Consider the following 15,796-nt stretch of genomic DNA (forward strand, 5'->3'; position numbering starts at 1 on the left):
CAGTTAGAAACATCAATCAGCTGCCTCCTGCACGCCCCCTACTGATCATGTGTCCGCAACCAAGGTACTTGCCCTTGACCGGAATCGAACCTGGGACCGTTCAGTCCGCAGGCTGACGCTCTATTCACTGAGCCAAACCAGTCAGGGCTCTTCCGGTGTCTTGTAAGAGGCTGTTGTCTTGGCTTACTTCTCTGAGGACCCGGCATGGAGGCTGTGCAGGGGCTGTACAGGGGTTCCCCTTGGAGACATGCAGAGCTGCTGGGTCGGGAAAAGGCCAGGTCTGGCCCGCAGTGCGGTGGGCCCACTAGATGGTGACTTGCATGGAGGGGAGGAGGCTGGATGGTTCACAGGGTGATGCCACCCCCTCCAGATGCTGGGGCCCAGCTGTGCACCGCCTGCCCAGCAGCTGGGAGCTGAGTCACACCTAGTGGGTGCGAGGCAAGGGCTATTGTGTGTCATGATTCATTCAGTTCTCCCAGTCCTGAAGGGATGAGTCGGCCCTGAGCACTGTTTGTACTCACGTCTGTGGATTTAAGCAGCTGTGCGTTTGGGCTCCAAGTTTACATATGAGGGGGGTCCAGAGGATTGGGGGGAGTCCCTCCCCTCAGCTGCCTCCTATCTCTTGATGCTATGTGTCTTAGGATCTTGACCCATCCATTCTCACCGATGCAGAGATCTGTGAGCCCCTGAAACCACGTGAACGTTGGGAGGCATTTCTGTGCATTCTTCTGCGGCACCTGTAGGTTTTGTCAGGTTGTTAGAGGACTTGACCTCCCCCGGAGTGCTGACAGGAGGGCAGGGGTCGCGTGCCTGCCGCAGGCTTGAGGACGCTGCTGAAGAGGCTGTGTGGTTCTCGTAGTAAGCAGCCTGGTGGCAGTGCAGCACCATGGTGCAGTGTGGTCACGGAGGCCACTGTCGGGTTCCCTGCAAGCTGCATGCCCTCGGGTGAGTTGTGTCTGTGCTTCAGTTTCCCTGTCTGCTAAATGGGAATAATAAGCATAGTTGTGCCGTGACAGACTTGCTCATTTGCGGTGCGGTCCTGTTAGTGCCTTATCCTGGGGTCCTAGTCTCCATCTCCGGCTCTGCATTCTGTGGTGGGCTCTCTAGGAACTGCAGGGCAAGGTCGGAGAGTTGGGTGGACGGGGGAGGAGAGAGACTCCCTCTGCATTCTGGGACTCCCTGGTCCAGCTCCCCACTCCGTGCCTTGAACCCATGGCTTTGTCCTGAAGGAGGGTTATGAAACCAGCCGCCTGGCCAGGCAGGACTCCCTTCTCAATTTCGCTCTGTCCCTGCTGTCTCTTCCTCTCCCTTCCCCCCAATGGAGCTGTTGCTTTAGCCAACCTGTTCTTCAAGCTCCAGGGATGAAATCGAACCTGTGCTATTTTGCCACCAATTGATTTAGTCTGGAGGTTTTCTGGGCAGGTGGCCCCTCCTCCTACCACCTGGGGACAGACAGAGCTGATGCCTTTGTGCCTGCTTTGGGAATGGAGACAGGGACTCCTTTGTAGGGGAAAGACAGGCAGTAGGTGCGGGGGCCTGGACCCATGGTCTCTATGGTTCCTGCAGGTATACCCACCCCCTCCCCACGACTTCCTCCCCAGCAGTGCCTGCCCCACTTTCCAGGCCAGCACGGGAAGTCATCCTCCACGGCGTGCTCTCTGTCTCTTTTAAGAAAACAGAGGTCACGCCCTGGCCGGATTGGCTCAGTGGATAGAGCATCGGCCTGCAGACTGAAAGGTCCCAGGTTCGATTCCGGTCAAGGGCATGTACCTTGGTTGCGGGCACATCCCCAGTAGGGGATGCGCAAGAGGCAGCTGATCGATGTTTCTAACTATCTATCCTTCTCCCTTCCTCTCTGTACAAAATCAATAAAATATATATATATAACCACTTTATTAAAAAAAAGATTAAAATTAGGTTAATTAAGCCCTAGCCGGTTTGCCCAGTGGTTAGAATATTAAAAAAGAAAGAAAGAAAGAAAACAGAGGTCACAAACGGGCAGGCCACATCCGCCCCCCAGGCAGATTTTGCTTGGCCCCTGCCAAAAATTGAACTAGTTGACAATAGGAAATTTTACATCAAAATCCTAACTTCTGGCTTTACTTCAGAAATGGGAAGATCATATAACTCCGAGCCGCCATTCCCCAGTGGCCACTCCTGGAGAGGAGGCACACACACTCCACTTTGCCCAGCCCCACCAGCCGCTTCACACACTTCCACGACCTTTCTGGCCCTCTAGGCATCTGAGTTGGCAACCCTGTCCTGAGGGCATGGGCTGCTTTCTCTCCGTGTGGTAGTGATACCTCTTCTGTCTGCTCTGTGGGCTCCTTGAGGGTTATGGAGGGTCCTGTGTCCCCCATAACACTGTGCTCAGGCTCAGGGTGAGGTACACAGCAGGAGCATAATTAGTGCTGCCTTTATGAATGAAGGTGTGGCAATGGTGCTTCCCACCAGCTGTGAAGGTCCATTTAATAGAGGCTCTGGATCCACCTGCCCTGTGACCCTCGAATCCTCTCCCACATAAGCTGTGGCTGCTTAGCTACTGACCCAGACAGCTTCTTAGCTGCGGATAAAGAGTCACGGAAAGTGTCCCCTGCAGCATAACCCAGGAGAGGAGCACTGAGCCTGCACCTGTCCCCGCCCTGTGCTCCCCGGGGCTCGGAGGGGTTGCGGGGAGAAGGGAGGCTGGGATCGCAGCCTTCAGAGGGCATGATGCCAGCCCTTTGCGTCCTGAGCGGACCGGGGATGGGAGGTGGGGTCATTTCAGTTTACTGGACTGGCTTCTTCCCCCACCCCCCGCTCCTTCCCTTCGGGCCTTTCTCTATTTCATTCTCCTTCTAGAGTTCCTGCTTTCACCGGCAGCCCTTTATCCAGCTGTCTGTCCATCTGAGCTTTATTTCACTCTTAATTGAAGTCCTAAGCATCCCTTGAGGCCAGCTAAGATGTCTCCTCCTGGAAGAGGTCTTAGCGGAGAGGTCACAATTGCTCTCGATACAAGAAGACCTGGGAAGCTTGAAAAAATGTGTGCAGATTTCTGTCTCATCTTTGATTCCTTCAGTCTGGGGTACAGCCTCCCTGCTCTGGAAGATTCAGACTCAAAGGGCACCCCACTGTGTGGGTCCTGTGGCAGGTAGACTGAGGCTTCAAATGCAGACCGGACAAGCCATTTACAGATGGGTAAACTGAGGTACACAGAGGGAGGGACCCTCCAATGACATATGAGTGCGCGGCAAGTCCGGCTTGGACTCCAGGTCTTCCAACGCCCAGGCAAGGCCGTGCTCCTCTGTCCCCACCTCCCCCTGCAGGATCGGTGCCTCATCACTCAGTGAGGACAGTCGTCTGATTATGATGACCTGTAGGCTGGGCCTGGAAAGGTGAAGCCACCATGTCACAGCCACCCTAGAGGCAGAAACCGGTTGGGTGTGCAAATTACCCCTCCGACATTCTCCATCCCTTTTTTTATTTTTCCTTAAACTGTCGCTATGGGCCCGTGCCCGTTTCCGCCTGGCACGGGGCTTCACAGTCTTTATTCTGAGAACAAAGCTTCCTTCTGATGGTCCTGCTGACAACAGGAAAGGGGCAGGCGTGGCCCTGGGCTTCCCTCCTCCGCCTCCTCTTGCTGGGAGGATGGGGCAGCCGTTGTAGATGCTGGACCCCGGCAGCTCTGGGGGTTGGGAGGGAGGGCAGCAGCAGCCTGGCCCATGCCCCTGCTGGTGCCTGGAGCCGCCCCGTGGGTCCAGCTGTCAGATTTGAAAGTTCTCCTTTAGTGGCCAAAAGTGGGCAGAGGCATCAGGGACCAATGTAATTGTCCTGTTCTGGTCCAAGCAGCGAGTTGTTAGATTTGACCCGCACTGTTCATGTGCCAAGCTCTGGGTTGCAGCTGGCATTGGTGAAGTATCGTATTGGCTCCCAGGTGACCCTGGTCTTCCAGGGGCCTGCAGAAACCGAAAGGTGTGTTTAAATGAGGAAAGCAGTAGTCCCTCATTCAACATCCGCTTTGTTCCAGGCACTTTTCTAGGCATTGGGATGCAGCATTGAACAAAACGGACCGAGGCTTGGGGCTGATAGTGTAGTGGTGAGATAGAATCAACAGCCAACAAATACTAGCCCGGCACTAACTACTGATCAGGTAGTGAGAGGTGCCTGCAAGAAAGCTAAGGCTGGAAGGGAGGTAAAAAGTGTGACTTCAGGGAGTGGCTCTGCTGTGTCAGGCCATGGGAAGCTCTGGTAAGGGGACAGTAAACTCTAGGAGGGAGACGGGAGCCATGGGGTATCTGGGGAAGAGCACTCTAGGCAGAGGGAAGAGCATCGCAAAGACTTCGAGGCAGAAGGGTGCAGGGTGTGTTGAGGAACAGCAAGGAGGCTGGCGTGGCCAGGGCAGGAAGAATAAGAGCCATCCCGGTGGGAGATGGGCCAAGGGAGTGTGCAGGGCCTCCCGGCCCATCCAGAGGACTTAGCTGTTGGGTCGGAGTAAAGGGGAAGCGGCTGAGGGGCTGGTCGAGGTATGACTTGTTTCAACACACGTGTGAGAGGGATCGTGTGAGCTACCGCGTGGAGAGGAGACCAGGTTGAAGCGGGACTCTGGCCAGGAGGCTGCTGCAGTCACTCCCATGAGGGAGGACCTCAGTGTGGGGACGGTTGGGGAGTCCACTTCTGGCTTGATTTTGCAGGATGAGCCAATGGATTAGATGTGGGGTGTGAGAGGAGGAGGGTGTCCATGGCAAGGTTTCTGCCTTGAGGATCGTGTTGTCATTTACTGAGACAGGGAGGCTGCAGGACAGGCAGGTTTGGGGAGAACAATGGAGATTTCAGGTCAGAGGTGTGAGGTTGGCGCTCCCCCTGGGGTTGGGGAGATTGGTCCTGGGCCTGCCCGGTCTTGTTATTGAAGGGTGATTTCCTCAGGGGCCGTGAGGGTTCCCAGTGGGACCCTCCTGTGTCCCAAGGATCTGATCTCTCTTTGCAAAGCTTCTCCTGCTTTTCCCTTCCTCTGGACAGAGGGAAGAGGCAGATCCTAAGGACTCATTGCTGTGGGGTTGGTCCAGGCCTTCCTGCCGGGCATGCCTCTGGGTGGGAGTTCCTCCTGGGGTGGAGGACAGGGAGCCCTGGAGGGAGAGGCCTTGTCCTGACTCTGCCGCTAACACAGAGAGCTTTTTCTCTGTGCCTTGGTTTCCCCTCCTGTACATAGAAGCATTGAGCTGGCCCCAGGGTCCTGAGGGTGGCAGGGGCACTTGAGGAGGCCGCACAGCACCATGGTCAAGAACCAGAGTCCAGACACGGGATTGAATCCTTTCTCTGCCAAAGACGTGACCTCTCTGAACCTCAATGTTCCCATCTATAAAAATGGGCCAACCTCAGTACCTGCGTCTCAGGGTCACCGTGAGGGTTAAATGAGACAATGTGCACAAAGCGCTTAGCAAAGGCCCTGTCACACACAACACCCAGTTAACCGGCTGTTGGTAACAGTGGCCTGTGTAGCCAGTCAGATTGAAGGGTTTTGCCTGGTGGGTGGTGGGAGCCATGGAAGGTTATTGAGTAGGAGCATGTTTCACATGTGGGTTGAGGGGGCAACTGTTAGTGTGGAGACTCGGCTGAGGGCGGGCACTGATGGACTCTCCTGACCCTCCCCACCCAAGAGTCTTCGTTGACTTGGCTGGGCAGCCTCTGCCTAGGCCAGGTCCCTTGGGATGGGGTGGTCATTTTCCCTAAGGCCTCCTACAGGACCCCTTGCCTCTCTATCCCAGGGGCTGACCTTATGAAGTGAGTGAGGGGCATTGAAGGACGGGTGACAGTGAGGGGACTGAGTTGCATGTAGGCCTCTGGACAGGGCCAGCAGGGGCAGGGCGGGCCTGGAGTGCCATTCCACTGGGCACTTGTGAGCCAGGCCGGGTGGCGCTTGCTGCTGTGGGGCTGTGGGAAGGTTGACAGCGGTGGAATGTGGCCCCCTCAGGACCCACACTTCAGTGGTGCCCAGGCATGCTGGCTGGCCCTGTGTTTTGCAAGCCTGTTTCCCAGCAGTTGAGCCGTGCCAGGATGGCCAAGGACATTCAGAGTCCCCCAGGGCTCACCGCCAGGCTGTCACCAAGCATTGCTTGTTTTCCCAGGGTCCAAGGGTTTCTAGGGTTGGAGGAGGCTCTGGAGATATTCCAGGGACTTTTCTCACCAGCTGGGTAAATTAAGAGAGAGCAAGGCACTTGACCAAGGTCTCACAAGGCCGCCTCCTTCCTAGCTGTCACCTCCCTCTGTTCCCATGTCCCTTGCTCAGACTCCTGGCCTCCTGCCCAGATGTTCATATCAACCTCCATCTAGTGGGCTCTCCAAGAGCTTTGTTTGTCCTTCTATTATCATAATCTTGCCATAACCTGCCAGGCACGCACACTATTTGAGTGTGTCTGGTCTCCTGGTCCCTCTAGTCCCAGACAGAGCAGTGCCGCACCGAGATGCTGAGCTCAGGCCCGCAGCCAGACCACCCTCCACTGGAATCCCAGCTCCGCCCCTCAAATTCCAGCTCCGCCCCTCGAATCCCCTTCCTAGCTTGGTGACCTGGAGCCAGAGGCTCCACATTTCTCTGTCTCAGCATCTCCACTTGTGAAATGAAAACAGTAGCAGAAATGAAAACCTGCACGGAGTGAGTGCAACAGTGGTCACTTAGTTATCGGGCCATCAGTGCTGGTCACACTGAAAAGTCAAGGGCATGGAGGGGAGACAAAGCCCTGGACAGGGAGGTGGGAGATGCAGAATTCACTCTCAAGCACTGCCTCGGTGTGTGCTCTTTGGGAAGTCACTCCTCTGCTGGGAACACCAATTTCCTCACGTGAGAAAGAGAAATCCCTGCTCAGTTCCTATAAGGTTGTCATGTGACGCCAAAGCAATGTCTGAAAAAGCTTGGCATCTATGTAATGATTTAAAAATGGCACAGCAGTGGCTGTGGTGTGCAGGTGGTGACGAGGACATTGTAGCCACAGCAGTGGACAGCTGGCTTGGCTGCAGGCTGGTCAGCCTGCAAATGCCCAGCGCCCACGCGGGCTTCCCGTCCCCGCCTGCTCCCGGCCTCCACCAGCCTGCCTTTCACATTAGCCTCAGCATTGCGCCCTCCATGTGGGAGGTACAAAGATCCGATGGCATCCTCCAGACCCTGTGGGTTTTGGGTAATCTGTGGTTGATGTTACGGAATGCCGGGATGAAAGCCAGACACCAGTTTGAATCTCAGCTAAGCACTTCGCAGCTGGGAGCTTGAGCTTGCTTATCTGCCATGAGCCTCAGTTTCCACATTTGTAAAATGAGGCCCTGCAAAAGTGGAGCCACGCAGTTAGCAAAGGGCCCGCATCTAGTTACACAGCTGACATATATAATGTTGTCCACCTGGAGCGTGGTGACTTAGGGATTTATGGGGAGTGGGGGTCATTGTGTCCGTTTCTGGGGTGAGCTGTGGCGGTCAGTTATGATCCCTGCAGAATCTCCCAGCTTGGAGTTAGGAGGGCCCTTGGAGCCATCTGGCATTATTCCACTTTACAGGTGAGCAAAGAAGGCCCAGCAAGGAGCCGAGGCTTGCCTGAGGTCCCTGAGGCACTGAGGTCCCTGAGGCCACTGAGGTCCCTGAGGCACTGAGGTCCCTGAGGCCACTGAGGTCCCTGAGGCACTGAGGTCCCTGAGGCCACTGAGGTCCCTGAGGCACTGAGGTCCCTGAGGCCACTGAGGTCCCTGAGGCACTGAGGTCCCTGAGGCCACTGAGGTCCCTGAGGCACTGAGGTCCCTGAGGCCACTGAGGTCCCTGAGGCACTGAGGTCCCTGAGGCCACTGAGGTCCCTGAGGCACTGAGGTCCCTGAGGCACTGAGGCCACTGAGGTCAAGGCCAGGCTGGGACTAGGTGAGGCAAGCGAGGCCCCTGGAGCCAACCTGGAGGAGTGTTGACTCAGGTGGCTGGGAGGTGGCGCTCCCAGGGGCATACCAGCCCCTGAGGGGGGGCCTCCTGAACGTGCGCCTGCTGCCTCACTGGCCTCACCTGGAGGTCTGGGACTAGAACTCTGGTCTCCTGAGCCTTGGGAGTGTGGGGACACCTGTGAGGCACCTTCAAGAGTCTCACTGAGACCCCCTGGGTCCCCTGAAAAGGAGCCTGTGATATATAGGTCACCCGGCACGGTTTGCTGTGTCTCTGCTTTCTCGCTGCCTATGCTCCAGAGGAAGTGAGGCCCGCCTGTCCCCCACTGCTCCCTCCCCTGCTCCCTCCCCTGCTCCCTTCCCTGCCAGCTGCGCCTCTGTGTGAGCATATTGAGCCCCTTGCCACCGAGGTGTGTTGGCAGGGGCTCTTGTCATGGCGACAAGCCCCAGCAAGTCTGGAGGGACGAGGCCCCTTTCATGTGGGCCTTGGGTCTCAGCAGGCCCCGTGTTATGCCGGTCAGGCCTCCAGAAGATTAGGGGCTTCTGCAGCTCAAGTGCCTCAAAGCTTTCTCTCCCTCCTTGGTGCCCCAGAGAACCTGGCTGCCTCTCCTCTGGCCACAGGGCCTGGAGCCTTTCAGTTCTGTCTGGCAGGCAGCCTGGTCGGGGTGTATCCCCCGGGGCCAGTCTGCCCATCACCAACCACCAGGCCTCAGGTGACTTGTTAAGAGGTGGCCGAGACTGCTCATCCCTGCAGGGGTGCCTAGGATTTACCTGGGGCTGGCCGCATCGTAGGCCCCCCTCCTGGGGTGACAGGAGGGGCCTTGGACAGTCTGCCCCGTCTCCATCCCCAAGCCCCATGCATGCAGGCACGCCACCCTCCAATCCTGTCATTAGCAGGTTGCTTTGGGTGTCGCTAAAAAGGCAGAAACCCTGCGTGTGGACGCTCTCACACGGTCACTGCCGAGAAGGGGCCTGGCCCCTTTCCAGCTGCCTGTGGCCAGGTCGCTTCTTCCTGGGCTCCGTAAGGCCCTTCTCGGCTCCGGCACCTGACACTCTGGCCATCACCGGCTTCCTCCTCTGCAGGGCGGGGCCAGGGGAAGGGCCAGAAGCCAAAGCCACAGCTGCTTTGACCACCAGCTGACCCCGCCTGAGAATATCAGCCTTTCTTCTGCCTCTTCTCAGGACAGGTGGGGAAACTGAGGCCTGGAGCAGGGGAGGGCCTTGCTTAAGATCATGTAGGAGGTCAGGCAGAACTGCAAGCAGTTACGCTTGCTGCCAGCGAGGGCTCCTCCGCTCGTGGCTGTCACCTTTCCTGAGTGGGACCAGAAGCATAAGGGCCAGGGACATGCTTCCTCTTCTTCTGTGGAAAGTACCTACAGGCAGGGGTCCCTACGTTGGGGAGATCCCTGGGCTGGGGACTGAACTGGGCTGAGGCCCAATTGGTAGGTGCTGGTAGCCTCTGACTAGAGACATGGTGGGGGTGGGGTGCTGAAGGCTTCCGGGAACATGGTTGGTGGCTCAGGGTGCCCTGGGGCCACCCCTCCCTCCCGGGGAGGGGACTGGCCAACTGTAATGCCATTTGTCCTGGCTCTGGGATTAGGTGCGGCCGGCCCTGTTAAGTGAGGAGTGTGGAGCCATTGAGAGGACGCCGTGCAGTAAAGTGGCTGCTGCCTGGAGCTCTGGTGGGTCTTGTCATTCTCTCCCTGGGCTCCCTGTGCCCTCTGACCATGGCCCCTAGTGCCCTCCCTGCTCGCCAGCCCTCCCAGGTCTGTCTGGATGTTTGTGAGCGGCGTGTGCATGTTCATGTCCATGCAAGAGGGGCCCAGGGTGCAGAGGTAGGGGCTGGCTGGCCGCGGAGCCTGGCGCTGGGTCCTATCTGCCTTCAGGACCAGAGGCAGGTTCCTTCAGTGTCCCAGCCCCTGGGTCGCTGCAGGACTGGCCGGCAGCTTCCTGATGGAGGAGGAGGAGGTGTGGGAAGGAAGGAAGGGATCAGTTTCTCTTGAGACTTCTGACAGCTCGACAAGCCCTTAAATCCACCTGGAGCCGACAGGTCCGAGAGTTAAAGATTTACCGCAGGCGGCAGGGCCATGGGGAGCTGGAATGGTGAGTTCCAGGGTGCTCATGTGTCACGTTTGTGGCTTCAGTCCTGTCTAGACCATGAGAGCCACAGCTCATCAAAGCCTGCAGGGCCCCTAGAGGGTTTAGCCACCCTGAACTTGTGTAGAATGTGGGTGACAGTCCAGTAACAGCTCTCAGTATATTCTCGAAGGCTTCTGTCCCCAGGAGGTCATCAGTTTCCGATCTGGTTCACTCCTCTCATTGTCCAGTTGAAGAAACAGAAGCACAGAGAAGGACGGGCCAAGTCCGGAGGCACAAAGGCGCTGGGATGCTGATGTGCACTTCAGGCCCACATGGATTTTGGCTTCTGCATCCACGAGATGGAGGTCCCCAGATATGCCTGCTCCTTGGAATTTCTCATGGGGCATCTGGCGATGTGCGGTGGCATGTGGGAGGGCAGGAGCTGGCATTTCCCTGCTCTTCTGCAGGGGTGGCAGCCAGGGGAGAAGCTCAGGGCATGATAACTTGTTTCTGCTTCACTGGGAATCCATGACGATAAATGAGGGCATGGCGGGCCGTGTTTGCTACAGTACCTCGCATGCAGCAGGCCCGTGAGGTTTCGGTCACCATTGCCCTTCCTGTTGGTGGTTAGCTGAGATCTCCTGCTTCTGAGCTTCACTCCTGCCTCTCTTTCCTCGTCCTTAGCAGGAGGCCTCTTCCTGGGGCATGGAGGCAGCCCCCCTTCCTCATGTGGGGCTCCTGCCTGGGACAACAGAAGCCCCTGATGTAGGAGAAGGTAAGGACCCCCTAGCTGAGGTCCTGCCTCTCTGGGGACCTGTGCTGGCTCTTCTGCCAGTAACGGCTTTCCCGTTGCAGATTCTCCTGGGTTAGCCTACATGTAGGCAGCTGGGGCTAGCCGCCCGCAGAAAGCCTCTCCCTGGATATGCTTTGGGCTGAAGAGCTGGCTCAAGAATGGTGTGGAATGGTGGCTAGCATATAGAAGTTAAAAGCAGGGGCTTGACGTGGGCTGGCTTGGGCTTCTGGCTCCACCTCTGCCTAGCTGTGTGACCTTCAGTCAGTGGCTTACCCTCTCTGAGCCTAAGTTTTCTTATCTGTGAAGTGCACATGTCAGTGATACCACCTCTCAGGATGTGAGAATTGGGTGTGATAACTCAGGGAAAGCTCTCAGCACAGCCCGGGTGTGGGGCTGGTCAGTTACCAGGAGCTCAGTCACTGCCAGCTGCTGTCAGCCAGGGAGGTTATGGTATTTGCAAAGAAATATCACTCCAGTCTTTTTGAGTGCCTGTGATCTGAGCCTAAGAAAAATAGGAATGGATTTGATGGTATTGCACATGGATTTGGGGGTTGGGAGGAGGGACCCCAATTCTGGGAAGCTGATGGGCTCATGAGGATCATGCCCTGGGGTGGGCCTGCCCATCTGGGTCTGCGCTGGGAGCTTCAGGGGGACTGGAGCCTGACCTTGGGACAGGAGGGCAGCTGGTCCAGATTTGCTTGTTCCCCGCTCCGCATGTTTGCTCTGTAAGCCCTTTCCTCAGAGCTGGTACAAAGGTAAACTCTCAACTCAGGCCCTGTTGGAAGAAAGACAAATTCTCCACAAGCAGGTCTAAGTTCCTGAGGTTTCTTGTTGGGCAGTTCCTGCCGGGGAACCCACAACAACCAGGTTGAGAGCCTGCGAGTGAATCAGGGTTTATGCTTTGTTTGCTTGTACATTGATGGATGATTTGTGGGTCTGCTTCCAAGAAGGCTCATTAGAGTCTGCTTTTAAGTTAAAATACACATAAAATGGATGAAAACAAAAACAGAAAAAGCTCCATTCAAAGGGCGCAGAGAGTGGGGTGTCCTGGGTGAACACAGAAGGCCCGGGGTTTTGAAGGATGATGGGCTGGGTGGCTCTGTGCTGAGATTCCCCATCACCCACTCATGAGCTCTGTGTGCTGGGGTAACTCAGGGGCCCCCTCTGGGTCTCAGTTTCCTCATCTGTGAGATGAGTGGAAAGTAGCTGATGGTGCTGTCGTAAGGGTTAAATAATAGCACTCAGGCATATCCTGTCTGATAAATGGAAATTCGTATTATTAATGCTTTCAGCTCAGATACTTCATAGCAAATTCAAAAGGGGAAGGTAGCAGGCAAGGGCACATAGCTCATGGGTGTGCCGACCATGGGTAGGACATCACTTCTGCCTTGGAGGATTGCTTTCTGTGAAGTTGCGGACCAGTGTTCTAGCTGTAAGAGCAGCTGACATCTGGCAGTAAATCTGGCATTGCACGGTGGGATGCAGAGCAGGGGGTCGAGGACTTGAAAGTCACAGCTGGCAGAGTCCCACCTCCCGCTAAGGCTGGCCCGAGAGGGGGCTGGGCAGGGTTTTCTTGGAAAGAAAATGAACCAAGGTCGGTGAGGGTGGGTCAGGCCTAGCAAGTGCATCCCCAGGGGTCCTTTTCTCTCTCTGGGCCTCATTGTCCCTGTGTGCTCACTGCAGGGTGGTCTGCACACTCGTTGGCCTTGAGACTGAGCTGGACTGCAGCAGTCCCTTGGTGGTGGCCCTGGACTCCAGGGTGGCTGATGGGCAGCAGCTTGGCCCGGAGCCAGGCAGCGCTGCAGGGCTGTGGGGAATGGGGTGTGCATTGAATTCCAGCAGAGGAGGGATTTGCTGGATATGGGCCTCCCAGGGGTGTGATTGAGCTGGAGAAACTCCTGCACAGCTGGGAAGCAAATGTCGAGTATTTTCTCGGCTGTGCTGTACATGGTGGGTGGGGTAGGTTGGGGCAGGGTGGCTGGTGGAGTTTGGTGGCTGTGGGGTGTGTCTGGGTAGAGGGTGGTGAGGTGACTGTGCTGGGGGTGTGACAGGCTGGGAGGGGCTGGGCCAGCTGTGGGGAGGTTCCTGGGATCGCTTGTGAGACTATCAGAACCTGGACTGCAACCATCCCTCCACCCCCAAACCCAGTGCCCATTCACATATTTTAAAAAATATATACTTTTATTTAATTCAGAGAAGAAGGGAGAGAGAGAGAGAAAGAGACAGAAACAGAAACATCAATGATGAGAGAGCATCATTGATCAGCTGCCTCCTATATGCCCCACACTGGGGATGGAGCCCACAACCCAGGCATGTGCCATGACTGGAACTGAACTGTGACCTCCTGGTTCATAGGTCAAAGCTCAACCACTGAGCCATTCACATACTTTTGAGCTCTTTATAGGTGTCCTCCTGCACCTCCTCTCAACTCCCCACCCTATTCTCTTCCCTGTGGCCCAGATGCCTGTGATGGCACCATGTGACCATATAAGCATCATACGAGTTTTCCTGTGCTTTCGTGTGCATGTGAGTGTGGGAGATACAGGCATAACCCAGGCAAGAAATCGCATCTGGGCTGGGTGAGCATGCGGGGCTGTGAGGGCCTTCATTCTTTCTGTAGCAGCATCACAGGAGAGACATGAAGCCTCAGCCCAGAGGCCTGCACCTTCAGTGCCCAGGGCCATGCGTGCCCCTAGTGGTGCTCGGTAGGTACACAGGAGGGAACAGGGAGCGGCCATCTGCTCCTCCCTGACTCCCAGCGTACTCCCAGACCTGGCCTCCCCTCCTCGCTTTCTGGATCCACTATTAATTTGATACGTGGCCTTGGGCCAGTTCTTTCCTGAACCTCAGTTTCCAAGTCTGCTAAATGGATAATGTTTCTTATCCTACATCACTGTGTGCACGGCACTGAGCTGTCGTCTCTCTTAGTCTTGGCTGAGTATAAATAAGTAATGTAAACCCCATTTTACATTTGGGGAAACAGGCTCAAAGAGGTTGAGTGATTTGCTCAAACGTCACAAGGTTAGTAAATAATGGAGGCCAGTTCAAGCTCTGGCGGGTTGGCTCCAGGCTGAGCCCTTAACTGCCATGCCAGCAGCCACTGCTGCTTCCCAGGTTGTTGGGATAAAACAGCATGAGGCATACAGACCTTCACAGGAGGCCCACTGCACATAGTAGGCACCAAGTATATGCAAGTTATGTGTAGGTGCACGTCACCATGACAGGCACAAGAAGCTCAGTCATTGGTTGCACTTGCTGAGCCCACCTGTCCATCAGGGCAGAGCTGGACCCCTCCCCAGTCCTGATCTCTGGACCACTTGGTCTCTGGGAAGGCCCATATAACTCTGCCTCCTTTCTCTCTGGGCCCTAGAGAGGATTATGGGGACCCAGAGCATTTCAGAATAGGGAGTGGGGCAGGAGTGACTTTCAACTCCCAAGCAATGGCCACAGTTACCGTGGTATTTACGAAAGTGCGGCGTTGCCATGGTATCTCCATGACGACCAGAGCATCTCATTCATTATCCCCAGCACCTTGGCAGGGAAAGCTGGACCTAAGGCTGGGAGAGCGCAGTGGGAGCCTGGCTGAGGGCTAGAGGCCTCTGTCCCCTCATGCTGTCCTCCCATCCCAGCCAAGGATTCCCTGCAGACCCTGGACACCCTCTCATGGGGTCTGGATTCAAATTCCAGCTCTGCCACTGACTAGCTGTGCAATTTTGGGCAAGTGACTTAATCTCTCTGAGCCTCATTTTTCTCAATTGTAAATGTGAATAACATCAGTATTAGTTGTAAAAGGGCTTAGCACAGGGCCCAGCTCATGGTAAGTGCTCAATACATGGAAGCAGTAAAAATAACAATGGTGACAATTATAATGGTTTTGTTTTTTTTAATTATTATAGAAACCTCTGAGTTTTTTGGAGGAATGACAAGATTTTGAGTCAAGGTTTAGCAGTTTCCTACGTGACTGTGGCAAATCACTTCACCTTGAAGCCTCAGTCTCCTTATTTGTGAATTGGGGGTAATAACAGCAGCTCGTTTATTCATATCCTGAGCACCCGAGAAGGACCTATGCCTGGGAAAGTCTTGGGAGCTTCCAGGATAAATCAGACTTATTCCTGCCCTACAGGGCACCCAGGCATTTGGGGAAGGGAGAGAAAGGAAGTTGGTATTTGCGGAGGCCCTCTGTGTGCCAGCTGCCAGGCAGGGCCTGCCCGCATAGAGATCAGGAAGTCCTGGTCCAGACCTGGGACCGGCAGGCTGCAGAGTGCAGAGCTGTCCGTGGAAACACCCTGGGTCTGCTCTGTATGGACCACACGCTCAGGTGCACTCAGGGGCTGGGCGGGAAGCCAGATGAGGGAAGGAGGGGCCTGTGGCACTGTGCTGACTGGGAACACATGGCCAGCCTACCCGAGGCCGGTGCTGTAAATGCCTCCGCTGATGGTGGCCAGTGGGGACGTGTGCCCCGTGTCACCAGAACCTGCTCATTTTAAAGGCAGCCTAGAAGTTGTGTGAAAATCCCCTGATTTTAAAATGTTGATAACTAATCTCAAAAATGTTGTGCAGGTCAAAGGGCACACATCTGCATCCTGTTCTGGCCTGAGGTCCTGATTTTCAGCCTTGGCTGTGGCGTGGGGATGGGTGGGAAGCCTGAGGAATGGGACCCTTTGGGGGCAGGAAGGGTCATGGTGCGTGGGGATGACTTCAGAGAGGTGATGACATTGGAACTGGGGTCTGGAAGGATGAATAAGTGTCCCAGGGGTAGGGGAGGCATTCCAGGCAATGGGAACATCATTAGAAAGGCCTAAATGCTTGACCAAGATTGGTGACTGGTTGGGCGAGGCTGGAGTTTGGCTGGTGATGTCAGCAGGGTCCAGGCAGGGTCCAGGCCCTGGGCAGTAGGGGTGGTTGAGGCCTCAGTTCCCAGCTGTCTTTGAGGCCTTGGTGGCTCCAAGGGGGATTAGAAACCCTTCAGCTCCCCATCCCTGGAGCCCGGGGTTCTGGCACGCAGGCTATTGGAGGCCTTGAGTGACTGGGGTCAGACCTGTGAAGGAG

The 15,796-nt window shown here is 55.8% G+C and overlaps 1 protein-coding gene across 6 annotated transcripts in view; it reads left to right on the forward strand.

Annotated features, from left to right (window-relative positions):
• NDST1 (N-deacetylase/N-sulfotransferase 1) overlaps positions 1-15,796 on the forward strand; it is a 52,327-nt gene that overhangs the window by 8,280 nt on the left and 28,251 nt on the right. For 2 of the 6 annotated variants that reach the window (XM_006766255.2, XM_015565614.1), the window contains exon 1: positions 9,433-9,557. The exons of 1 other annotated variant lie outside the window; for it this stretch is intronic. The gene's annotated coding sequence lies outside the window, so the exon portion shown is untranslated. Of the gene's footprint in view, positions 1-8,928; positions 9,063-9,121; positions 9,245-9,432; positions 9,558-15,796 lie in introns of those variants that run through there. 3 more of the 6 variants (XM_006766254.2, XM_015565615.1, XM_006766257.2) reach the window with 3 other exon arrangements.

The sequence above is a fragment of the Myotis davidii genome, unplaced genomic scaffold, assembly GCF_000327345.1.
Source record: "Myotis davidii unplaced genomic scaffold, ASM32734v1 scaffold18, whole genome shotgun sequence".
In the NCBI taxonomy this organism is placed as follows: domain Eukaryota; kingdom Metazoa; phylum Chordata; class Mammalia; order Chiroptera; family Vespertilionidae; genus Myotis; species Myotis davidii.